At 40.8% G+C, this 26555-nt stretch overlaps 1 long non-coding RNA gene across 1 annotated transcript in view; it reads left to right on the top strand.

Annotated features, from left to right (window-relative positions):
• The first annotated feature begins 541 nt into the window (after nucleotides 1-541).
• LOC147205852 (uncharacterized) overlaps nucleotides 542-26555 on the top strand; it is a 38353-nt gene continuing 12339 nt past the window's right edge. Inside the window, exons 1-2 of the long non-coding RNA XR_015100611.1 lie at nucleotides 542-739; nucleotides 1178-1612. This is a non-coding gene — a long non-coding RNA (uncharacterized LOC147205852). The remainder of the gene's footprint in view (nucleotides 740-1177; nucleotides 1613-26555) is intronic.

The following is a 26555-nucleotide window of genomic DNA, read 5'->3' as shown; positions in this document are numbered from 1 at the left end:
ATCTGTTGCAGGTACAACGCTGTCCCGGGGCATTTCTTAATGCAGATATATATCTAGTTTTAATCTGAGATCTCTGCGAGTAAAATGTCGTACATCCTTTGCACAAAGCGCCCGGGGGTACAGTCCCACGACAGCAAAGCGACGAGGTGGATCGGCAGGTGGCAGTCGTGTCCTTTTTGCGAGACACATGAGTGGTCCGATCTCCCACATGCGCAACATCTCAACCTCTTTTCTCCCTCTCTATCTCTGACACTGGTGCACATTCAAACAATCATTTTGACACACACACAAAAAAAAGAAAAATAATAATAATAATTAACACAAATTTCGCAGAACATGTCTTGTGTTTAAACTGAGTATGCCATTTCGGGAGCCGCGCAAGTTCAAGTGAGCAAGCAACATGTCGACTGAGGGAGGAGAAGAGAAACAGCGTCTTGCCGCTCTGCTCCTGATTCAGCAGCAGTGATCGAGGGAGCACTTTGTCAGAGGGAGGTAACCCACATGACTGCTTATCAATTCTACGCCTGTCCGCAGTACTGCGCCGTCCGGAACACGCTCTGAGATGCTGCACATCCCCGTTTCATGCAAGCCCCCACGCGCGGACTGCAAACCGGATCTTGTGGTCACAAGCCTGAAGCGTTTGCAGCCCAGGGAGGAGGAGAAGGACGGATAGAAGGACACTTGAATAAGAAGCACTCAGCATCGTCTGTGCCCATGTGTCGATCGCCTCAGTGGTTAGGTGAGACTTGATTTTGAGAGATTTACACACGCGTGTGGCGCAGAAGTGAAGCTCCTCTTCAGTGACCCGGGTCCAGTCTGCACATGATGATATCAATGCACGGAGGAGAGAAGAGTATTTAATATTTCAGAGCAATAAAAATTCCCGCCGAATGTAGCTGTTAGATGAGACTTCTCCTCTCTGTTTTTGGTGTGAGTATAACGTTACATGATATAGACTGTACGATTGAGACTTTTTCTGCGGATCCGCAAATCCTCGGGGGATAAAATAAACTACAGCTACACTGAGCTGCGGAATCAAATTCGGTGGGATTGACGGCTAAGAGTAAAAGAGACTTGGTGAGAAGTGACATTTCCAAAAGTGAGACTATATTGAAAGAAAATGTCACATATGGGCGCTCATGTGGGGTGAAAGTTTATTGTCTGTGTTTTGTTTCAGGATGCATCATTCTAGAATAGAAGCTGAATCACAAACCATGTGGGAAGATTTATCGATCTTACATCTTGTACGTTTACAGCAGTGAAGGAATAACAAGTGTGCAAGTCCACAAATCCCCAACTCAGGAGACGCGTGGGACATTAATGGGTCGAGCAGTTGGAGCAATGGCACTTGTGGGTCCCTCAACGCAAAAGAGCGTCGTGGAAAATGGCAATGTCGGATATATCACCATCATTTTGAGAGTTATTTCCAGATCTGGACTGATGGATGGAATGATTATTGTTGTAAGAGCGGGGCTAAATCGCTCCGCGTTGTGCAAGCTCGCCTGAGAATTGCGGATTTTTTTTTTTTTTGAATGCAGTTTTTGTGCTTTGACCAAAAGACGGATCGCTCCCAAAAAGCCTCATCCAGCAGGAACGCTGTCTACATGAACAAGTAAGCTTGTGTTTGTGTGCGTGTGTGTTTGCGGGCGCGCGTGCGTCCCTCTACTTTTCTTACGTCTCACTATAACAGCAAATTCTATCACAAATGTCATTGTCGTAACATTGTAAAGGCAGATTGAATTGCAGAAATATCGTCCTTTTGCAACAAGACTTTCTTTGTGGTCTCAGACGATATCTGATCAATCTTTAAGCAAGCACTGATTTGACAGATGATTTGAATAGCTGCACCGCGCTCCCCGTTAAGTCTCGCTGCTTTTCAATGCGCTCCCGGGAGCCTTGACTCAAGCTCACGTGCAGTTTCGAAAAAAAACGGGGCTCTGTTTCATTGAGAAGGATACAATATGAAGAATCGTAGGCACCACCATGGAATTGTACACTGCACCACGTTGTACACCCTCCGAATGCAAAGTAGGCAACAGCTTTTTATTCATCACCAAACCAATCTGCAGCAAGCCAAATTCATTTGAGTGTGTGGTCGAGCGGTTATTTTTCAGACGTTTAAACATATGTTACATATGAAATACTATTTTGTATGCATTTCAAGAGCAGCTCTGCTGTTGTCACATAACTGGTTGCCTTCATAGTCAGACATCACCTGTCATGTATATTCCTGGCATGGCCTGGATCTACACAGAAGGCACTTGTTCCTTGCCTTCATTGCGCTCTGCGATGGAGCTGTCCCCCTTTTAGTGGTTCTGAAATAGAAAGCGGCCTTGCCTGTCTTGCAAGAGCATACATTAAATGGCGGTATATGTTTTAAGAGGCATGCCTTCATTGGTCAGTTGTTGCTTCTGAATGTATTGCATTTCATGTTAAGTTTGGGGAAGGCCTGGGCAGTGTAAGACCAATAATCGTGTGCAAAAAAAAAAAGTTTAGCATGATTTGCAGATTTTTTTTTTTTTCTGGATGTATGGCAGAAACCTTAGTATGCATGCTGAGAGGGGAGATTGAGTGGACAATTTATTCCATGTCCCTCTCAATGGCTTAGCGTCAAAGTAAAAGCCCAGGCTCTTATAGGTGCGTGTATTTGTCATCAACGGATATGCAGCCAATACATTGTCTTACTTGTTTCATCATGCATGCAATATCGATTCACATTGAGTCCCCGACAGGTGATTGTGAAGTATACCGTATGTCTGTCATCATCAGTAAACCATAACCCACTGTTGGTGTTCATGCATAAATGGGGCTAGTTGCCACTTTTCACATGAAGAATGAATCTCCGTGTGAGAAACACATCAAGCATCTGTCATTAAATGAAAGAAAAGCATTCTGTGGTGGAGTGACATCACCTTGGGACACATTAGAATGCTGATTTTGCTGTTCTACCGCAATGAGGTTACCACCATCAGTTCTCCCCGCACGCGCACAAGTTTGCAGTTAGCAAATTGGCGCAGGATGATTTATAGTGGTACAAAGACAGATGATTCATTTTTCCACTTGCACACCAACATGCAAAATGGGTTTGCATATCGTCAGTAGAAACATCATAACTATTTTAAAATGTACAGGCAATGATGGACTCTTTTTTCAATGATTGTGAGAGCTATGTTCGCACTCTACAGTAGTTAGCATTATCCTTTGAGCAGGTGAGGAGACCAAAAGTGTTAGTCCAATTTATCTAGTTGTTGCTGTATGATGCATCTGTTGAAAATCGTTCCATGCGGCCATTTCGGGAAATTAATGAATTTGCCACATAAGAAGGAACAAAGCAATGAGAGACCGGGGTCGACCGTAAACCCATGTTCGCTTCCCACGCTCTTGTCATTTATTTCCCAATTCAGCCAGCGGCCTTGTTCAGATCGGGGCCAGCACTCGGGGCCATATAATGAAATGATCATTCCTCAAATCGGATTAATCCTTTACAAAGCCCATCTTAGAACACCATTAGCATTCATTTCTCTCACTGCAAGGGACTTGTTTCAATAATGGAGCTACTATACTATATTTCCCATCTTCAGTGCTTCTGAAATGTCTCAAGAGGGTTCATTTAATAACAACGGTGCAATTACATAGATCCGTATTCTGCTCCCCATCCACTTGTCTTGGGGACAAACAGATCAATTTGCGAGGTTTGAATGGAAGCTCGAATGCAGGACGTGGAAAAAAGAAACAAATAAATAAATGAAGTGTGGACATGGACACGATAACAGGCTAGGTTGTAAATGCTCGCGCCTTAAACTGATGACAGGGGTGGAGGAACGGATCAATACAACACCAGCATGTGCCATGAGAGATATACTGAATGTTTCTTTCTTATTACTGTACAATATTTTACATTTACAACCGCGAAAGAAAATCACAGCGACAACGAAGTATCAGCCCCCTTAAATTTAAGGGGAATTCTTTTGCAAACAAGTACAGTATATGTATGTAAATAATAGGGCAGTGTGTTTTTCTAACACCTCAAAAGGTGCAAACAAACCATTTTCTCGTTCGACATCTTTTTGGACCACAATAATCCCAATAATTCATTTGTCCACCCACCCGTCCATTTTCTTCTGCTTGTCAGTTGAACAATAATTTGCATAACTAATCGTCATATAGCACTTACAACCATTGCCGACAGCCTTCAATTGCCCTGCACTCACTAATAAAGCCAATCAAGTAAATCGACCTAAATGTAATTATCACATAGGAATATATATCAGCAACAACCATGTCCGGCCCCCTCTCAAACATGACTTATTCTCCATGGTTCTTCCACACCAGCTCTTCCAACGGACTAAACTCTCAACTGCGTTTCAATACTTTCATTGTGTGTAATCTTTGTTGAACACACTTTTTTTTCTAGCGCCAACTAATAATAACTTTGACACGATGGCTGCCGGCATGTTGTGGCGAGTGAGAGGCAGCTGATGTTATTGTGATAAAAGCTTACCTGAATGGATGACAGCTGCACTGCTTCGAAGAGAATGTTGAGGTCAAATTTGTCAGTGAGGTGTTGATTGTCGGTGCAAAACCACAAAGAGAGTATCTGAATACAGCAGTGTACACCAAAGATACTTTTACAACAGAATGTGAAAAGAAGGTGCGTCAAATATTCTCTTATATTTTATATTTTATTGTTTTATCATCAATTTTACCCCACAAAAATCAGGAGCATTGAGTAGAAGTTTAAGATCTCTTAGGTTTTTCTGAAGATATAGTTCGATTCCTATCTTGCCCCAAAGATTTGACTGGATGGTCTTCGAGCCTGCATAATGATCATTTTCAGCAACCAGGCCAAAGCAAACGTCTTGTACATATCACCCTGACACAGATGGACTCGATCGGTATCTGCAGTCTCCCCACTCATTAGTCATCCTCTCCAGCATGTCTGTCTGAATGTTGTGTCCGAGGGCAGAACAGCTGAGCAGGGGGACAGCCGCAGCACATTCCGCCAGTCGATGGATTAATCAATCGGTGTTCCAGCTCATCCGATCCATCTTCGAGAATAATCTGGTCGACATCGTAAAAGTGCTATTCTGTCATTCTCGAGGCCGGGGATCGCTTGACTTTTTTTTTCTCCCCGTCTTACCTCCTCCTCTCGCGCTACACTTATCATGAGAACATAAGTGGATTAAATGGAATATACTGTAGATGTGCGTTCAATGGGGTTCACACTGAGGGAAGCCTGCTTGTGTTTTTTTTTTTTCTCATTTGGGTATTTTCATCACAAAGACTAAGTAGAAAGAAACGACTGTTCTTTACTCCTGTCATTAATTCAGTAAAGGGCAGTGACCAAAGTCCAGATTTATGATTTCTTACCATTCATCTCACATGTCTCACCCCATTTAATGCATAAATATGTACCTTCCTTGATGATGCCAGTTTCTCTTTCTTGGCATCGCACAAATGTTACACACGGCTAAAATGTGAACTGGCAGCAACCAATATTGGACTAATGTCATGTCTCTGATAATGTTTGCATGAAATCACCATAAATAGTCAAACGCACACCCAAACTGACACAGGAAGAGATGTTTATACATTCGCACTGTGCAGGAGCCATTTTCTCTGCCTTTGGGCCCATTGGATGTCTTGTTTAAAATGGCTCTGGTCCACACATTAATTCCTGCTGCTTATTTGGAGGTTAAATGGAATGTGAACTGGTCGAGGGCTAGTTTCCCAAAATATGTCTTCACAACCAATTTTCCACTTGTTTGGTTGCATGATGTCCGTATAAATTTATACATATATATATATATATATATATATATATAAATCAGGTGAACTTCAGGCTTGTAACAAAAAAACTCCACTAACATGCTCCCCAGTTTTATACAGTAGGACAGTCAAATGCGAATGTGATCACATAATCATCAAAAAAACAACTCAATATTTTACCTGGAAAAAAAAAGACATTCATTTGCAGGGCTTTAGAACTGCATTACAATGTCTAGCATTTGGCATGGAATAGTTGGTAATTTTTGAATGCCTAATACATGTAATACAACATTATATATAGATAGGTGATGGCTGGATGGATGATGTGTAGACATGTAAGCAATCCACCTTTAGCTTTATATTATCACCACATGCTTTTTTCAAAACCGGAGGCGAGGATGTAAGAAACTGCTCATCAAAATTAATTGCTGGATTTAATGTTTTACCACAGGGCTTGCGTAAGTCTAAGCCTGAACTTCTGTTTGCCCTCTTAAAGTGGTGGCTTCTGCATAGCCATGGGTGCAGAATTACAGTCTATGATCTGAACAAAGTGTGCTACTTGATCTTTTGCACTCATTTAATCCATACAAGTTAGCCATGAATTACAGTCTATAAAATCATTTGAAGCAGGAAAACTGAATATAATGCAGCATTCCACACCTCACCAATTAAGGGCACAACCTACTGGAGCTATACACAATAGCAAACAGGTAGTAACAAACACCTCTTAAAATATTCAATTGGGGGTTGTGCTTCACCCTAGTTGCTTGTTTTCGCTCTGCTTTCTCTGGATACTCTGGCTTCCGTCCCCCAAATTCCATAAACGGGCTTCTTAGGTTAAATGACGACTCTCAATTGTCCACATGTGTGAATAAGAGTTTGAATGGTTGGTTGTTGGTCTACAGGGTGATTCATGATCAGTCCATGGTGTACCTCGCCTCTCGCCCAAAGCAAGCTTGGGAAGGCTTCAACACAACTGCAACCCTGGTGAGGAAAAGCTGTATAGAAGATGGATAGTCGGAGAGTAACTCCCAAGTGTAGAACAGTAGCCAACATCCAGTCTAATGGTAATTACCTTCAGATGAGAGGCATTGTCACACGTATCTGTCGATTTTGCTCTCTTGCTTACGTGTTCGTCAGCGTGCTTACCTGCACGATACTCAGTGTCTTGATGGATTTCGCTCACTATCCACTCGCCCTGTTAGTCTATGACCCTAATGCGTCATTCATCTTGGCAACTGCATGTCGGCAAGGCTGCCCTACGAAGATTGTTTTGATCTGACAAGGATCGACTTCCATGTGATTTAATTCAAGTTGTCTCTGTGGTGTGAGTCTGTTTTCAACGCTCGGGTCAAGGCCCTGTGTCAGGAGCTGTCAGTCTGTTGCTATACTAAATGTGGGGGAGAGCGTAAAGAAAAATCTCAGAGTTAAACACGAATCACCCGGATATACTTGAGCGGGGGTCACCATGTGGGCACCAGGTAGCCCCCAGGGACCAGATGAGTAGGCCGCGATCCTGTTCCAAATTATAAAAAAAAAACAAAAAACAAACACAACAACAACAAAACAAAAAAAAGGGTCATCAGTGATGGGATATGGTGATTTCTTAGCAATGTTGTGGAAGTGGTATTTTGAAAATTTGAATACTGACAGGGATGAATAGAAACAGTCTTGCATGAAATGTATCTATTTATTATTACTCTTTAAACTGTGCAGTGTCACATAAATGCATATCATGAATTATTAATATCATACAGCGGACTCATAAAGAGGTCACATAAAGAAACAAACGCTTCAGTTGGTCTCGAAACAAGTCAGTTGCGTTCACACACACAATGACCCAAAACACCCGTTTCAAACTGTGCCAAGCTGTGTGCATCTGCAAAAATACCAAAACAATGACTAACCGTCCCCTGTGCGTCGTTTGACTTGCGCTAAGCACAACTATAGAGCCATTGGACCAGGGCCGTCAATAGTTTTTATGCATGGGGCTGGGGGTGAGGGGGGCTAGCCCCCAGGGGAAACACAGAATGTGAGCGAATGCATTGCTTGAGCACAACATTTCACAAGCAGCCAACAAAGATACTGAGTAAACGCTTAAACATTTGTAGTGTTATTTCATTGTCTGGTTTTTAATCCAGTTAACAAACAGAGGACCAATATGAACAGCATTAACCACAACTGTGTTGTCACGAATTAAGCCAAGCCAATCATTTTCCATCATAAAAGTATGACAGAGAAACAGAAAAATCCCTTTGAGGAGTTAACAATGTCATCATAATCAAATTAACAGCTGCAATCGGCAGATCCTCGGTGTGTGCATGCATCAAAGAATGCCGGTCTGTCACTCTTTTGTGACTGTGTTTATATCTTGGCTCTCTCCACTTTCTAACCATTCCTTTCCGAAATAAAATTTCATCTAACGGTAAAATAACTCAAACTGTATACGATGCAACTTGCCTGTATTGTTTCATATTTCATTTCTTTGATGAGTTAGATATTATTCCTAGACGGTCTGCATCACAAATGACTTAAGTCTGTGAAATCCTTTCCTCACATATCCAGAAGATGTCACTTTCCTTGTTGCTATGTCAACTCATGTCCCGATTCCTTCTGGAGGAGTGACCTTAACATTCTATGGATAAATATGCAGCATTCTCGTTACCTCTGCGTCCCGTGTCCAAGATGCATAATTTTCCCGCAGGACGCACAGTTCCAAATAATGTGCGTTTTTGGGACGCAAGGAAATTTCTCAGTCATAACCCAAAAAAAAAAACTATGATAAATCTTTTTTTCTAGCAACGATCGCAGTTTGACCATCGCCGCCATTGTTGTTTTGATCTCGCGTTAAGTCATCTCGCGTAACGAGATTTTTATTCTCGCGAGACGAGATTGGCGAGATCGGCCTTCACCTCGCGGGAAGCAGACGATTGCCAAGTTGTGTAACGTTAAAACAAGTGTTGCGAACAAGTGTTGCGAACAAGTGTTGCGAACAAGTGTTGCGAAAGTTTGTTGCGGAGATATCACAGAGGAAGCAGATAAAGTTGGATAGATTTTTGCGATGATCAGTTGACTTTGAGAAAGCCTTGCATCAATGGAAGCAGAGTAAAGAGAGGAGAATTTATGAACTCAAAGACTGAACCAAGGGATGAAATAAGAATCTATTTCTCAGCAAATCTTGTCTGCCTGAATGTCAGAGATTTTCTCGGACAAAGTTAAATAAATGACTCGGCACACAGGGAAAATGGTCTTCAATATCGGCGGGAGGGATCTCTGAGAGCGAACGACGGTAGTTGCCCCGATGATCACACACTCTAGCTCCCTTCCCGCCAATTCAGACTTTTATTGTAACATACAAGAAAAACACTGCCCCCGATATTTGCATACCGCTCATAGATTCCTCTAACACTGAATTATTTAAATGTTTGCAGCTTTTGTTGAGAAGAAATCAACCTATTATCGATGTATATTGTTGTTGTTTGTGATATTAACATATGGAATTGAATAAGTAGACCATTTCAGAATTCGAAATTTGGGACTCTCTAAATGCATAATGGGACTCATACTATTCTGATCAGCAAGTCCCTGTGACTCACAGGGCTCAAACTGTAAATTTAGCACTAAATATGTATTGTATTTTATTATTATTATTATGATTGAGTGATGACAACCACAAGTGAATGAGCTCAGCTCCTGTTTCATGGTGTGAATTCATGCATCAAGTTCACTCTAACCCCCTCGATTTCAATGCATTTCAGACTCCATCTGACAAGCTAGTGAGCAGTTGCATGGGACTTTATGCTGTTCGGAAGGCGCTAACTAACTGTTACTACCAGTGTGATGAAGACTTAATTTCTTGAAAATCTTTCTTTTGACCATCCCTCACATTTTCTCTTTTCTGCATTTAATGGCCTTGTGTGCGAAGTAGCAAATAGTTGACTCTTTGTGCGACCAAAACACTCATAGAGGCATTTGCCTTTGATTGCAAGGTCGCAGAGAAAACATGGGCTGGAATTTTAGTAATCATGACACATCCAGTATTATTAAGTGGAATGGATTGCAGGACTCCTGAAGAAAGTAGTAGTAGTATTGTGAAGGATTAGTTGGGGCCTCAGGAATTCATCAAATGCATGTGTGCACTTACATCCCACTTCCCATTATATTACGAAATGAAGGTTCCAGAATTTTCAAACAAGGCCGTTCCTTTGTCTGGCTTCTGATGAAAAAGCACTTGGCGTCTTGCACATTCATTTTCATCTGGAGAGGAACGTTTAGTAACATTGTTTTGAGGACATGGATTCATGGCATAAGCATGTATGATGCTTTTGTTGAGGTCCGTTTTGGGGTTGGGTGTACCGTGCAGTTATAAAATGTTTGACTCATTTCCCAATTTCTACTTTTTATGTGTATTATTCAAATCGTGAAGCTAATGTCTGACAAAGACAACCCAGGTAATAGGAAATGCATTCACCAAATGACTATTTTATTTATCAAGGCATAAAAATCGCTGCGACTTCCTCCCACATTCTAAAAACATGCATGGCAGGCTGATTGAACACTCCAAATTGGCTCTAGGTGTGTGTGTGTGAGCACGGATCGTTGTTTGTCTCCGTCTGCCCTGCGATTGGCTGGCAACCATCTTACTGCCCGAAGACAGCTGGGACAGGCTCCAGCACGCCCCGCGACCCTTGTGAGGATAAACGGATTAGACAATGGATGCGTGGATAGAAGGCAAACATTTCTAACCAAACCTATTTGGCACTTGATTGTTTTATTTTATTTATTTATTTTTTGGGGGGGAGGGGTTGTCTTTGTGAGGTATCCAAATTTCTTCAAACCTGATTGCTTTCCTATTTTTAAGCAGTCTTTGTGTAGACATAGCACAGTTTCCAGGTAATTTGCCACATCTGCATCAGCAATTAAATGCTGAACATATGCCATTCCACGTCATGAAACCTTTGCCCTTGTTTCCAAACTGGCAGCTGTGTGTCAGGGGCCGCTACTTGTCGCTGCATTTGATTAATGGGTACTGTAAGTAGTCAAGCGAAAGAACAGAGATATCGGCAATCATGTTTGATGGGAATAGTGTGTGTGTTCATGTTTAGGTGTGAAAATGTGTATGTGTGCTCTTTTGTGTGCGTGCATGTGTGAGTAGCCCCACGGCAAGCCCAGTGCAGCCTGTGGCAGACTCTTCAGCAATTGGCTGCTATCCGTCTGTCATGAAAAAACAAACATTTGATTTTGGATTGGATTGGATACAACTTTATTGTCAAATGTGCTGTACATACAGCACAGATGAAAATTTCTTCCCTCTCAAGACAACATAAAACAAGAGGAGCTGCTGCACACAACATTCGTCACATTTTGTTTACCTTTTGTGTATTCATTCCCATAATGTTATCTTTGACTTTATATTCAAGCCTAATGTGCCAAATATGCAGCAGGTATATGGGGAGAAAACAAATGTATTCTTACAATTTATAAAATTTGTTTCTAAAATGTCATAAAATGAATGAATTTTGTCATTATATGCAGTATATTTGAATACATATGCACCAGTCGTAATTGCGTGAAGATTTCGGAGTGTTCTTTCTACAAGTTCACATGTATCACTAAGTAAGTCACGATGTAAAACGTGACTGCAGGAAAAAAATGTTTTTCTGTCAATATGATGATGTGCTTTCAAATGAACAAACTCACATTCAGGTAACGCACTCTAAACCGGTTACGGTACATTAAATAGACGATGATATTTTCTATAACATACATATAAAACACAATCAGTTTTGGGATTTTGTACATAGAAAACATCTTATTGACTGTGACAACAGGAGCTACGATAATTAAATTAACCTACACAACCTAAAGTTGCATACTATAACACAATGAAAACTGAAGTTTTCTTTTAAATGACAAATTTTATTATTTTATCGAAATTCTACCGTTTGATTTCATCTCTTCATGAGTGAGGTGGGTATCGACTCTCTCTCTCTCTCTCTCGCATCATTCCAGTCCGACCAATGAAAGGCTTCCAACATTGGTTCAGTTGAAGATTCGCCCACAAGACTGAAGCTGTTCTCAACTAAAAATCAGAAGTTGCAAATATAATTTTAAAACTTGTAACCCAAATTTCTGAACTTGCAATCAAATATTCACAATATGCCAACAACATGTATTACATGAGAACAATGTTTTTTGATTTTTAAACAAAACCAACACCACAAAACCGTTTTAAGTTTGAGCAATCTTGGTCTTGTTTGAAAACCTTTTTTTTTTTTAATTTATTATTACAAGTTCATAATTTAAAAAAAAGAAAATTATTTTATTTTTTTGAAATTTCAAATCCCTTTTTGGTTTGATTGCAAATGAAGACACAACATTATCCCCATTGACTGCAGCCTGGAACAGTCGAGACTAATATCAATGAGGCACATTTATCTTGAATATATATTTGCCGTGGATTGCTACTTAAACCCGTAGATTTAGATTTGGGCTTGGAGAAATCTGGAATGCTCAAACCACGATGCACTCAATATTCAATATGAATTTAAGTGGACAGCACGGTGCTACCGAAAGAAAGCGCCTTTCCCTCTGTACTGGATTGTCGCGATTTTATTTATTGACTCTCTTTGTTGCTGTCTATCACTCAACCTTTAGATTTATTCGTTACGACCCAGATGGCGGCCATCATTGTGTCCCATTTGAGAAATTGGGCTCGCTGTCAAACCGCATTTTGTTTATTGTCACTGTGTGCCTAAATCGTTCTCCAGATAACAGTACTGGATGACTTTACATGATCCTGCAATTGGGAGAAGGCTCTCCGAGTAAATCTGAACCTGCCTTTTGTCTCTACAAATGTAAAAGAGGCTCAAGTGACCTTCAGGGTAAAGGCAACCTCACCAGCGACTGGAAGGAAGCGGAAAGCTCAGATTAGATGGTGAGAAGGTGTCACTGTCCTGCTTCCCCACTATCACTGAGGTGCCCTTTTGCAAGGCAATTTTATTTTCTCATTATTGTATTGATATATACCGTCCTCGGGTTTCATATGCTAATTACATCTTGAACTCCAAGTGACTTCCTAAATAGGCAATGAAATGCAAATGTCGGAGAACGTAAGCCTTGATAACTGTATTACCCTGAATGCAGCACAATCCTGATATGCGGTCGACATGCGCACAAACACACACACACACACACGCGCATGCACACACATACGCAGATTAGATTCAAAAAGAGACAGGGGCCAAAATATGCACTGTCAAATTAAGCTTGACGTTTGAATATGGCCGAGCACAGCCACACAAATTGAACATGGATTGTTGGATTTTGAAATAAAAGGGCTTCCAATACAGGAGGTGACATTCAACTTTTCACTAATCACCCCATCGAATCATTGAGGTGATAATTGTTCCCTGTATCTGTGATTGTATGGTTTGATCCTGTCCTGATCTGGAGTCTGTTTCCGTGATATAGTGATTATGTATTGCGGCAGGGGAACATTCCGGTTTCTGTGTTGACTGCTAATTGGGCTCCAGTGTAACGACTGTGACATATTAATGACCTAGATCCAGCTCTTGGTAATATTCATGAGGAGTGCGGCATTGCCATTTCTCTGTGGACCTGCACAGTACAGAGGTTTATAAGTGCATGTACTGTATGTGTTGAACATCATCATTTCTATGTTGATATGTGAACGCGTGGGTGGAAAAAAAGAATAATCGCTGCGTGCGGGTCTCTTCTTCAGTTTCTGATAAGTGGTTACAATGTTTGCTGTCATTACTCTCAGGATTTAGGTGTCCTATCCTGTGACTGATAGATAAAGTGAGCTTGTGTTATTCACACGAACAGTACGACGGTAATTGTCTCTTTTTTTTTTTTTGTCATATTACATTGAGAAAGAGACATGAAATGAATTCTTCAAATTAGGCACCTTATGTCAAGATTAACAGTTGTGTGCGTGTGTGTGTGCGTGTGTTTGTGTATCAGTGCAATTTTAGAGGGTCTTCTGTATCTAATGAAACAGGTGGTATTCATTAGCATCCTCTCAAGGGATTCCTGCATTTCACTTTTTTTAATGGTTGGCTTGCTATGTGAAGTTTTGTCATTGAAGGAGGTCATATGAATACAAAGTATCTCTTATGCCAAGAAAAAAAAGAAAAGGCCTCAACCTCAGTCTCTTCAGGGGGCAGTACAGATAGTCAGTCAACTTTATCCCTTTCCTTTATGTCCGATTGGGCATTGCATATGAATTAGGATCAGTACTTCGTTCCAACATTTGAATGTGCCAAATTTTGCTATGGAGCCTAATTTGAATTAGCAGGTGAAAAGTGGGAAAAAAAATGATAAGCACCAATATTGATCAAGATTTGGGATGTTTGACTTCATCTAGCTCAGTTCATGCTGTTTAATTGGCAAATCTTTCTTTTCATTTCTTAGTTTCTCATAACCTTTGAGACGGTAAGGAAGGTCAAAATTGGCTGCTAACTCCAACACTTCAATTCCCATCTGTTCTGATTATGAGAAACTGCTCTCTTGTCACCTCCGTAACACATCTTTAGAACATTCAAACAAAAGATTACTTGTTGGAAGACGTTTTAATATCTCTTTTCCCTAATTGGTTTTGTGTTTCTTGTGTTGCATATGAGTTTGAACCTCGCTGGTTAATGGACTTTTCTCGTACGAAGCAAAAGTAAAATGATGCATAAGAAATTAGAAGTGTTTTCCAAAGACAAATTAGATTTTAATGAAGAATGTGGTTCTGGGGACTCGTTGGCACACTGTCGAGTTTCAGCATAGTACGTTTTGTGCAGATAAAATACATTCATTCTAGTCATTTAAGAATGGCAGCTCTGTGTATAAATCTGTATAATCATCCATATAAATCATGTACCCATAAATGTAAAATAGGTTAATAGAATTGGACGGTCAAAAAGAGATGAACCGGTTTATGTTTCCCTCCTCCCAAAAGAGTCGATGATCCCCGCCATCCTTGGATTTTATAAGACAATAGAGACTATTGTCATATTGAGGAGAATAGATTCAGTCGCCTATTGGAGATTTGGTGTGCTTTGTGGGAGAAGGAAGGAACAATTTGTCACAAGAATGATGTGCCATTTTTGGACCTATTTATTGGAACATCAAACAGATCAGATACTTGCCAATTGCAGCCTCTGCAATGTGCACTGCAATTCAGATGAATTGGTGCACTGCTTAAACATGATCATGCAGTTTTCATTGTTTCCACATATCATTTATATAAGTTTAATAGGTTTATTAAGACAACTCTATACCGTGTACACAGATTCATATTACAACTTAAATTGTGTATTTTATTATTCTCTCTTTACTGTGCTCAGAAAAATAATAACTTTTTATTGTATCTTGGTGACTCATCTCAAGTTTGATTGGTACTCTTGAATTACCCCAACATGCTGTTAACTATGTACCACATAGTGACAGTTGGAATAACGCGTTGTGCATATTGAGTGCCGACACGACAGCATTTTCCCAGCGATATTGTCAAAGAGTAGCATTGTAAATTTTCCCACCATTTTTTTTCAATTTTTTTCCTTTTGTTGGGGGGGGGGGTGGGGGAATTTGTCAAGGGGCCACTCAGAGTGAGGTCGCGAACCCAACAAACACCCCATACTTGCGTGCGGTACACCGCACTCTGAAATTGCCATTGCCAGGAGCATAAAGACCCAGACAACTTAGGTCCTAAAGTCACTGAGACACACAAACCATTCCATCACAATAATGTAATGGCTCAGGGATGGGGGATATGTAACTTGATGTTGCATTTATTGTTTACAACTTCCTGGGGAAATGCAGTGCAGTGTTTGTGAAAACTACATTGCGACAGCTACGCAATCCTGAAAGTAGCTTAGCTACTGAAAAGCTGTTGAAAAGGTTGAAAACACTGATGCTACTTAGAAATGTAGGTAAGATAGCAGCGTCGCTACTGCCCAACACTGCTGTTTTCTTTTGTCTGAATAACATTACGTATGGAGCACCATATGAGAGCTCTCGCTCTGTCTTGCTTTAAGAGATGAAAACTGTGAAGTCTCACACAACCGATTCCGAACCGTGTGATGGCCGGTTCGTAACCCTGCCATTGATTAATACAGTCACATTTATCCCCCTTACAAATGAATATCGGATTGTACCGGTTTCTTATTCTGAACTCTCGTGTTTCCCCGCTTGATTTATTGTGGGAATAACTGCACTGTCTGTTTGATTAATATGAGATGATGAATACATCTTAATATTGTATTGTGTGAAATAAATGTTACTCTTGTTAATAACAATAAAGGCACTCTGAAATTAATCACACTAAACCAATGCAAAGCAGTAAAGCAATTAGGGGCTTAGAAGAGTAAGCGTTGTTGAAAAAATTAGGTGCATTAATTTTACTTTAAGCACGGATGCAGTGCACCCTTATTTGCCTTTGTAGAATCGGGACAGCGTGTTCAAATCTGGCACTGAAGAAATGCATGAATAGAACTTGCTAAAGGCGCATTATTTTCAATTTCGTTCCACTTGAAATCTCACCGTCACTTGATGTTTTTCAAGGCCGACAAAGTGTGCTGTCTGCTCAACATGTACTCTGTGTTATTTTGGTCACTGCAGCTTTTGGTGTCAGACATGCTGGTATGCACAGACAGTGTGATCAAATGTTGACTTACCAGTTGCCAACTAACCTGCTGCAGTGTGTGACATTGCAGTCACACTTCCTTCAATTGTGTGTTTGGCATTCATACGGTTTAGAAGAGAGATTAGGAACCATCTTTGGATGTTTCTCTCTCTCTCTCTCTGTTTCTCTCTCTCTCTCTCTCTCTCTCTGTGTGTGTGTGTGTGTGCGCCTAATCATGGAAGTATCTTCCAAAATGAAGCTAATGCTTTTGGACATTGCAGTAAACAAACATTTAGGATATAGTTTGGAAAGGCAGTAAAGAGGTGTAATATACAAAAGCCACCTCATCTCAAACATTACTGTACTCACACTTTATGCCTTCAAATAACCTATAGATGCATGAAGTGAATACACAGAATGACAAATACACAAAGCTTGGGGGGGAGTGTTTAAATAGAGGATTACACTTTGACATACCGTGGGCGGAACCCCCCTTCACCGTGCAATGCAGTTTGCCATGTTTTAAGCTCAATGCCCTGGAGGTGTTACAGAATTTAAAAACCAAGGAAATGTGACAGACCACATAGGCTTCTAAATATAACAAAACTAATACAAGGTGTGTGACTCACATTTTGGCTTGGATACATAAGATGTAGGTTATGTAAGTGCATATATATACTGTATATGTATATGTATAGTATATACACCAGTGTGTGTATATATATATATATCATTGTATAGCACAAAGAAAAATAACTAATTTTAAAAAAAGTAGAAACGTCAACACGGGACAATTTCCCCTGGGAAAATTGTACATGCAACACCGTAGTAATTACAGTGCTGTCTTCCTACTTTCTTTGGCCCACAAATTCTCATCCACATTACAACTATTTTTTTCACTTGCCACTGAGAGTTAAGTTTCACCTGGTAAAAAAGACAAATGGGAATGTGTAGAAATATACTTGACATGTGATCAAGTTGTTCGAACATGTCAAGTATATATTTTGCATGTAAACACATATGCAATGAGTTAGTTTATTGGCAGATTATCGCTCTTTGGTGGCGACTACCACCACCTGCTGTACAGGAACTGCAAAGGGACTTTGCAGGCTATGTTACCTACTGTCGGTCAAAGCTGAGCATTTCTGTCGATGTATTTCCATATACAGTCAATGCAGTTAGCTTGAAGCAACCCCCGCGTCTATCATAATAATAATAATAAGAAGAAGAACACTTTTTTCCAATTATTATTATTATTTGTGTTGTTATTATTGTTGTTATTATTGTTTTGAGAGAAGTCTCAATGGTCCAAGCACATTGCACCATCATGTTACCATCTGTATGTTGGAATTGCACTGATATGCTGTCATACGTTTAAACATTATTTGAACAACTATTTTCAAGTACAGCGGTTATCAGAACTACCATAAAATGCATGGCTTAATTTATAGTTCTGACTTAATTTGCAAAATAAGATCTGTGAAGTGAAGAGATGAAGTAAATGTCGACAGCACATGTTTGATAGTCTTCTGTGGTTCCTTCTATGTCCTCAAAATGATTCACCAATCAGGTTTCTACAAGAGCGGCGGGCGAAAAAATTTGTGTCTTTCCAGCGCATGCAAACATAGATGCAATTATTGCATAATATGCAAATTGAGACGCTGCAGTTTTTGCAAAGTTTCCTTATCCCCGCTCTCTCACTCAGTGCTTCATCTTCTCTGTCTAATCCATGCCATCATATTCTATCTAATATTTATCTGTCTCCTTCAAAATCAACATGCTGTATGGAACTGAATATTCAGAAATTTCAACCCCCCCCCCCCAGTGTCCCATAAAAGGGCAAAGCTAACACATTACGCTGCTGCTAAAACATTATGCACATAAACAAGCCAGGCTCGGAAGCAAAGCTTCTGGAGAAAGCAAAGCACAGCAGTGCTATTGTAATCACACAGGGGGAGATTAGCGTTGATGGCTGGATGTGAGCGAGCAGGCTTGGCTGGTGTTCTGTGTCGGATGCTAACCCAGCCCACCCCTGCTGTCACTGATGACATGTCACAATTAGCCAGAATAGCTGCAGGCATGAGCGTTCACCCTGGTGGCAAATGTACTCTATCCTTCTCGAATCTCAGAGATATCACCACTCTCAAGATCATTGCTATCATAATGCATACTGCCCCGCTTTTCACCCCTCAGATTATATTCTGTGCCAAGAATCGGGAGTAATAGCCTGCATTGTTCTTTGCTCTAATTTCTGAGGCTAACAAACTCACAGTTGACACATTTTTCCCAGAGTGATTCATCCACACAAGGTAATTTATGGCCGTTGCTGTCGAAACACATACAGGAAAGTGGGGTGTGTCCTTGGGGTTTTTTTTGTTTGTTTTTGTACAAATCTGAACACGAGCGATTCAAATACTGTACCACAAAAAGTGACAGGAAATGTCCCCGACTGATTACAGATGCACGAATAATTAGCAGAGAGACCGCTAAAAAGTACTGGCTATTATTTGATGTACAGAGATAGACAAGATTCTCCATGGAACACAACAGTGTCCTCTTTGCCCTTCTCGCTCTTGTCTGCTGTCATCCTCTGCAATCCTCCTTTTTCTATATTAGGAACTTCTGGGTTAATCATTCCTAGAGGACACCGGTGCTGGAAAAAAAAAAGTGACACTCATCCTTTCTAGTGTCGACAATTTTATACATCACAGACAACTGAAACTCGGATATCAACATGTTCTGTTTCAGACTTGTCTGAAATCCTTGACCTTATTCCCCATTTATTCGTGATTTGCCCCTCCTTTCACTTTGGGATGAATGCACACGGCTCTCCGATTTTCTCATTATTATTTAACATTTCTTCACCTTTGCCAACATCCTTGCTCCCCATTTTACTCTATTGAGTCATGAGCCCTGTGGGAGGCTGGTACTTTAATTCATTTGTTTGCATACGGGGAAAATGTCCATCTCTGATGGATGGCTTTGGCTCGTGCACTCTCTCTGTAGCCCAGGGTTTACAATGGAATTTGCTTAGAGTCTCTCAAAGGACCGCATCCTCAAATAGAGAGGGATAAATAAAACACCCACACACGCACAAGCTGTACATAAGGTAGACTGACATATAATCTCCCTTTTATAATCACCGTGTCTGCACACAGTGGGCCCAAACATGTAGAACATAACTCTACAGCAATATGTGGTGTGATATTAGAGTGATAACCATGAAAGACTTCAGATGTCCTCACACAAAATCCTGTAATCGCAGAGTCCACTTCATGTCCAAATTAGTCTGGATCGTGAGCCCTTTAATCAGTGAGGATGCAAACTGTGATGTGATATGACTGCTAACATGAAGCCACTCTCTATTGTACTCTTCTCACGAACATTCACATGAACAAACATGAGCGCTTATGAGGACTCCAGGTTAAAAAAAAAAAAAAAAAAAGGCTGCCAAGTGAGCATGTTTTTCCAGTTAGATTCACCTGCAGCAGAAGCTCAGCAATTTGTCTGCCAGCTTTTGGTCTAACATGTTTGAGGGTTTCCAAGTTCGTGAGCACTATTCTCCTACATGTCTGACATTGTAATTGTGTGCGTGTGCGTGTGTGTGTGTGTGTGTGTGTGTGTGTGTGTGTGTGTGTGTGTGTGTGTGTGTGTGTGTGCGCGTTCGTGAGCACTATTCTCCTACATGTCTGACATTGTAATTGTGTGTGTGTGTGTGTGTGTGCCACTTGTGTTTTGTGTCTTTTCCAGTTCAAGATATCCGTGCCAAGTACAGTATGCCATGTATGGTTTGTGAACCTCGGTCAAAAACAACAACCCCCCCCCCCCCCCCCAAAAAAAACCCCAAACAAACAAACATTATTATCCCCCAAAAAGGTTCACATCGTAAGCTGTAAAGTTCACACCGTCGCACAAGGGGGCACTACTACTAGTACAAAAAAAATGCATGTTGAATTTCCTCCACTTTATTTCATGAAGTAGCTGCACAAAATAAAATAGATACATTTTTAAAGTCGATTTATAGTCTCCTCGCTGCCCATCTTCTTTGGCTTGTGACTCAACATGAGACTTAAGTTTTAGTTTTACTGTTTTTGCGCTTTCTATTGGCTTTGTTTTTAATGTGTCGTTTCATTGTTATTTTTCCATGAATTAGTTTTCCTCCATGTCCAGCACTTTGTATACAACGGTGGTTGTTTTAAAGTGCTCTACAAGTACAGCTGAGTTGAGCTGAGTTGAGATGGTGATGTGGTTTCATACACTGGTCAAGTGCAACGTATGAACTTCTTTCAATTGTCTTTTTGTGTTCTTTACTTTTTTTTCTCTACTTGTCCTCATGGTTTTAATCCTTTAAAAATGTTCTATGAAACACTTTGTTACAAATGCAGCTGTTGTGAAAGTGCAATACAGTATAACTAGAGATGTAAGTTAAAAAAATTATCTTGTTATAAATGACTTTATTTGGTGCAACCACATGATCAAATATAATAGGAATGAAGTCAACAAAAACTTTTTGGGGAAACTCTTAACTCTAAAGCCAGTTTGACCACTGAGAGCAATATAGCAAAACAAGCAACAGGGTACTTATGATGCGCCAATGAGTTGAATATCATCAAGCTACGTCATCACTTCCTGCTCTTTTTTGTCAAACAGCACATACAAATAGGACTTAAATGCACGGCCCCTTGTCACAGAAGATCCTAAGTTCTTTGTGCACAAAAAAGCTGGTCGATACAGACCAAGCCAAATCCAGGAAGGAGGCACCTAAATAAAGCCAGTAGTCACATTAAACATCGCTGAACAGAACCAATTCCTCTGCTCAGTCATCCACATGGCTGCCGGCGAATATCCTCTCCTTCTGCCAAACACTCTGTAATGCTGGACAGAACATGGAGACTGCAAGAGTCTGCTTTGAGTGTGAGATTGAAAGTACAGTGTGTATTCAAAGTGTAATATTTCATCTATCAATCAATTTTCCAGACCGTTTGTCCTCAATAGTTTATATTGGTGGGGAAAAAAAAATCTAGTTTGAAAGTGTGTGTGTTCTTGAGCACTTAGACCTGAATGAGAGGCTTTCTCCTCCTATGCTGCAAGTAAGAATGCAGTGCCAGCTGTCACGCATTGCTGATGTTTTGCCATGACTGGCGTGTATAGCTTGTAGCACAGAACGCTTCAGCTTCGTCTGTTATTGGATACGTGTTCCAGATCAAACCGAAACAATATCCTGTCTCTTGAGCAAATCTGAAGCAAAGGTGCATGTGTCTGTCTTCTCAAATGTGATTTATGCTCTCGCTTGCCAAATTAAACGCACAAGCCTTGGAGACGTTTCTGCATCTGTAACACTGACAAGGCCAAGACATCTGTGATTCTGCGGGGTGAACGGCAGGCATGTGGCAGGGGACATGTATTTTCGTGGTTCATTTCACCCCTGCTCCCTCTGTCCCTCTTCCTCTCCCTCGGCGGTCCTGATTCATTCTCACACAAAAATGCAAGGCTTAGTTCCATTGCTTAGTCAGGGAGAGCCAGGACTATTTTGAGGGAGAGCAATCACGTACACATTTTAATTATAACTCATTATTATGTAAAGTACCAGAAGGCTAGACCTCAGTGATTCAACCACAACTCAGATATTTTGAAATGAGAGGTGATGTGCATCTAACAGCATTTTTTTTCAAAACATCCTCCAACGCATCCCAATAAGTGCTGATTTGCATCAAAGTGAAAAGGAATGCAAATATGGGGAATATGTGAAGCTATAAATCAAATAATTCATAAGAAATTTGATGAGTCCCTCCGCCCCTCTTTTTTTAATTTCAGGCATAACTGTGCCCCAAAGCACACAACACATAAATGCATGATTCGATGAGTGTGTTGTGGAAAACTGTGGAACGGTTCCTGTTATGTAATCACCAGGTGTCCGAATTCCTCTTCCCTTTTTGTGTGTTTCCACCTTTCCACCATTTTTTGACATTCTGAACAGAGATGCAATTGAATGTATTTCCGTTTTCCTCCACCTCACATTTCTGCACAAATCCTCTCTCGAAAAGTCAAATATCAATTTAAATCTTCAGTATGCTCTTGTGTTGGAATCCCTGTCAGAACACCTTTTTGGGATGATTGTTTGTTATTCCTATATGCTTGTGTGGGTTATGCAATTTCTTCCCAACCATATGAAGTCAATGTTGATTTAACACTTGACATTTCCCTTACAGTTATGTGAACGTGAGTGTGACAGGTTTCGTTGTGCCCTGCAATTGACTGGCAGTCAGTCCAGGGTGGCCATCTCGTTACCTCTGCGCACCACGTCTTAGATGCATAATTTTCCCGCGGGACGCACGGTTGCAAATAATGTTTTCGGGACGCAAGGAAATTTCTCAGTCAAACCCCCCCCCCCCCCCCAAAAAAAAACCTACGGTCCATCTTTTTTTCCAGCAACGATCGCAGTTTGACAGTCGCCGCCATTGTTGCTTTGATCTTGCGTTAAGTCATCTTGCGCGACGAGATTTCCGTTCTCGCCAGACGAGATTGGTGAGATTGGCAGACGATGGCCAACAATAAAACAAGTGCTGCAAACAAGTGTTGCGAAAGTTTACTGCGGAGATATCACAGAGAAAGCAGCTAAAGTTGGATAGTTTTTAACCTTCAGGCAATTTAAAATCTCCAATTCAGATAACATCCATATTTTTAGACTGGGCTACGCTGTAGCGTTTAGCAGCGTTTCAGTCACAAGTTCATTTGAGAGGCATTTTTGCGAAGTTGACTTTGAAAAAGCCTTGCATCATTAGAAGCAGAGTAAAGAGAGGAGAATTTATGAACTCAAAGACTGAATCATGGGATGAAATAAGAACCTATTTCTCAGCAAATCTTGTATGCCCGAATTATTTAAATTTTTGCAGCATTTGTTAAGAAGAAATAAACATGTCAATGTATATTGTTGTTGTTTGTGTTATTATCATATGCAATTGAATAAGTAGACCATTTCAGAATTTGAAATGAGGGACTCTCTAAATGCATAATGGGACTCATACTTTTCTGATCAGCGAGTCCCTGGGACTCGCAGGGCTCAAACGGTAAAATTATCACTGTAATTTGGTAAGGCTCCATTTAGTCGTGCCCCTGATGAGGACAAGCAGTACTTTCCTAAGCAGAAGTAATGTGTGATGTAAGGGAAACAACAGAAAAACTAAAAGCATTTTTACTCATAATTTAAAATTCATTTATTAATTTGCGGCTCTAAGATCACATTTACTTTCTCCAAAGATGCCTGCAGGGTTTGTTTTTCACAGATGTTCTGAATGAAAACACACCGTCTTGCGGGTGGGAAAAATTTGTGAATTTAAGCACAAATTGCTTCTTGGCATTCCATGTGCTGTAGCAGTATCAGTCAAACTGTAATCTGTTCATTTTGAAAAGAATGAATAAAACTGTAGCATTTTATTCATGTAAAATTTTGCCATGCCAAGGGGCCTGGCAGTGCTCGCTGAGAAAGAAATAGAGGGCAATCACAGCTGCTGTCTTACATTTCACATTCCGCTTGGCGTATCGCTCAAAGACACACGACTATAAAAGCACATGGAGGCTACACTCCACTCTTAGATGTCCTCTTTAATTTGTTTCCTATTTGTTATCCGTGGCGCCCGCGGTCTTCGGCTACTTCTACGGTATACACATGCAAACCCATTGGACAGTTTAATAGGTGGGTGTCATAAGTTTGTTTAATAATGGTGCAATTTGCACCTCTGGAAACTTTAATGTCGCGTTGCGCAACCCACAGTCCAAACAAATGGCCCCTATAGCATGCAGCTCTCCACCTTTATGACAACACAAACGATCGTGTCACAATTTGTTTTTTTGAGACCAAACAGCAATGCGATTTTATTCCCATGTTGAAGAAAGCTCTTTGAGGAACTGAACACTGCATTAAATTGTGGTTATTGACAAGGCGCAATATATTTGACACATTTTTTTTCTATTGCAATGGAGGTTTTGTACAATGTGTTGGCAGCAAGGCAGCACATGTTAAATATGTAACAACTGTTTGAGCTGGTTGTGTATTAGCTCTGTTTTGATGAATTTGTCATTTAAGTTCATTGCTTTTTCATTACACTTGTTTTATAAAACGATCGTGTAATTGAATTTGCCAGAGAGGGACAAAAATAAAGTGTACTTTACGCTCTAATTGATGCCAGTGTCACTGCGGTTCTGCATCCTCAGCAGCTCTCCTCCTTAGCCGGTGGTGGGAAATTCCAGGCGGAGGGTGATATATGTCAAGGTGAGGGAAGAAGAGGAAGGAAGGCAAAACGGGCAAAAGTCCAAAGACCAAGAACACAGTTTTTCATTTGTGGGGCGTGGGGGTGTGTGATTCTTTTAACATGCATTGTTAGTTGGCGGCTTTCGGAGACCCGAAATGTAGAATCCTTTTTCTTGTGACTGATGTGAGGGAGAATTGCAGACTCTGCTTGTTTCTGTTTAAAGAATATAATATGTGATAATGAAGTGTGCCTCCACATAAACCTTACTCAACAAATGCTGCAAATGATTTCTCTGCTTCACTCATACACATGCCCCAAAGAAATGGAAATCATTTGCTGGTACACCATTACTCCTCCGGCATGTATTTTATTTTTATTTTTTTAATTACAGAATATTAAGTGTCATGGCAGAAAACCACATGGCAACCGTAACCTCTTTGGTATTGTATTGGAGCCAGGTAAGAATTCCTACAGAAGAACGTTGACAATCAGGAGTGCATCACCACAGCAACACTGTTATCTTAATCATGTTCATTATGAGAAGATGAACCGATGCGAGGCTCGGATCGTTCCTAATCTGCTGAACTTGGGGGGGCGCTCTGACCCGCAAGTATAAGGAGCCACGTTTCATACTTTATCCAGCAGTCTTTATATTTATCACCTTGACTTTTTACAGTTCTGGGGAATGACCTGAATGAAAGGATGCATTTGACAACTGTGTTCATTAAGCGAATTTAGGAGCAGAAAGGCACATTATCATGAGTTCCCATGACGACACAAGTACCGTATGCCATGGCAGGCCACAGAGATGTCGCTTTGCACACCTTATGTAGCTCATTCTGGTACGCTCAATAGTTCACTTCTGTCCTGGCGGAGTAAAGATGTCAGACAAGACATTATACAGCTAGCTCATCCCTAACACGAGACATAAAATGATGAAAGGAAAACACCAGAGCGGGATGGGGAAGGACACGTGACTTTTTTAATACCCCTGGACTATGGTCAGATTTCTATTCATAAGGAGGACAGGGATAAGCAGCTGTTCTTCCCACATAAAGAAAGGCAATTCGTGGAAGAGCTCAAAGAACCACTCACCCTGGCTGTGCGTCGGGCGAACCGAGGAGGACTCTCCCGATCGCAAACGTGTGAAGTGGAAGGAGATTGACTGAAAGGCAAAGATGGCATCGGGAATGAGCTGCTCTGTCTTTCTTCTCCTCTTCTCCCACTGAGACAGTGGCAGTTCTCTGGTGAGGATCAGAAAGGTGTGTGATGGAAAGTGTGGGGGGAGAGAGTAGCCCCAGGAGAACTGCTCTCCAGTCATGAATTCCACTGGGACTCCCTCTATCAGTGCTCACTTTCCATCATAAGTTAAAAAAAAAAACCTCTTCAGTCGGTCTCTTTGAGAAGTCAGCTTTTCCCAGGGGTAAGGCTTACTTTCCATGTAGTTATCGCTCTGCCGTCCCTCTTAACTGCGCCTTTTTCACACCCTCTGACACGGGCTATATCCATACAGCCATAAGTTCTGAGGATATACATTTCAGTGCCTCATCCATATTTCAGCTCGTAGGCTGTATTCACACTGGTAGTAGCTTGGTCCAGATCTAAGTAAAAAATAAATAAAATAAAAAAAGTAAACATGGCACTGGATTCACATATTTTTCAGCTTGTCCTTTCACTTTGAGATGTAATTCATCATCGAGGCATGAGCGATATGGAGCAAGTTATTACAAATCAAGAGGTGCCCAGTTTAAAAAAAAAAAAAGTGTGTCGTCCCAATAACTTGATTAGACAAGGATTTTTATGTCTTGCCTGATGAAACTCACCTGAAACACAATTGCTATCTGCTGGGTCACATTCAATCAATTGACCCCATCGATGAATGCATGTCTTGACTTGCTAAAGAA

The sequence above is a fragment of the Hippocampus guttulatus genome, chromosome 4, assembly GCF_054856545.1.
Source record: "Hippocampus guttulatus isolate MCC_2025c chromosome 4, RoL_Hgut_1.0, whole genome shotgun sequence".
In the NCBI taxonomy this organism is placed as follows: domain Eukaryota; kingdom Metazoa; phylum Chordata; class Actinopteri; order Syngnathiformes; family Syngnathidae; genus Hippocampus; species Hippocampus guttulatus.
The sequence above is the reverse complement of the archived record's forward strand: the minus strand, read 5'-3'. Positions and strand labels throughout refer to the sequence as shown.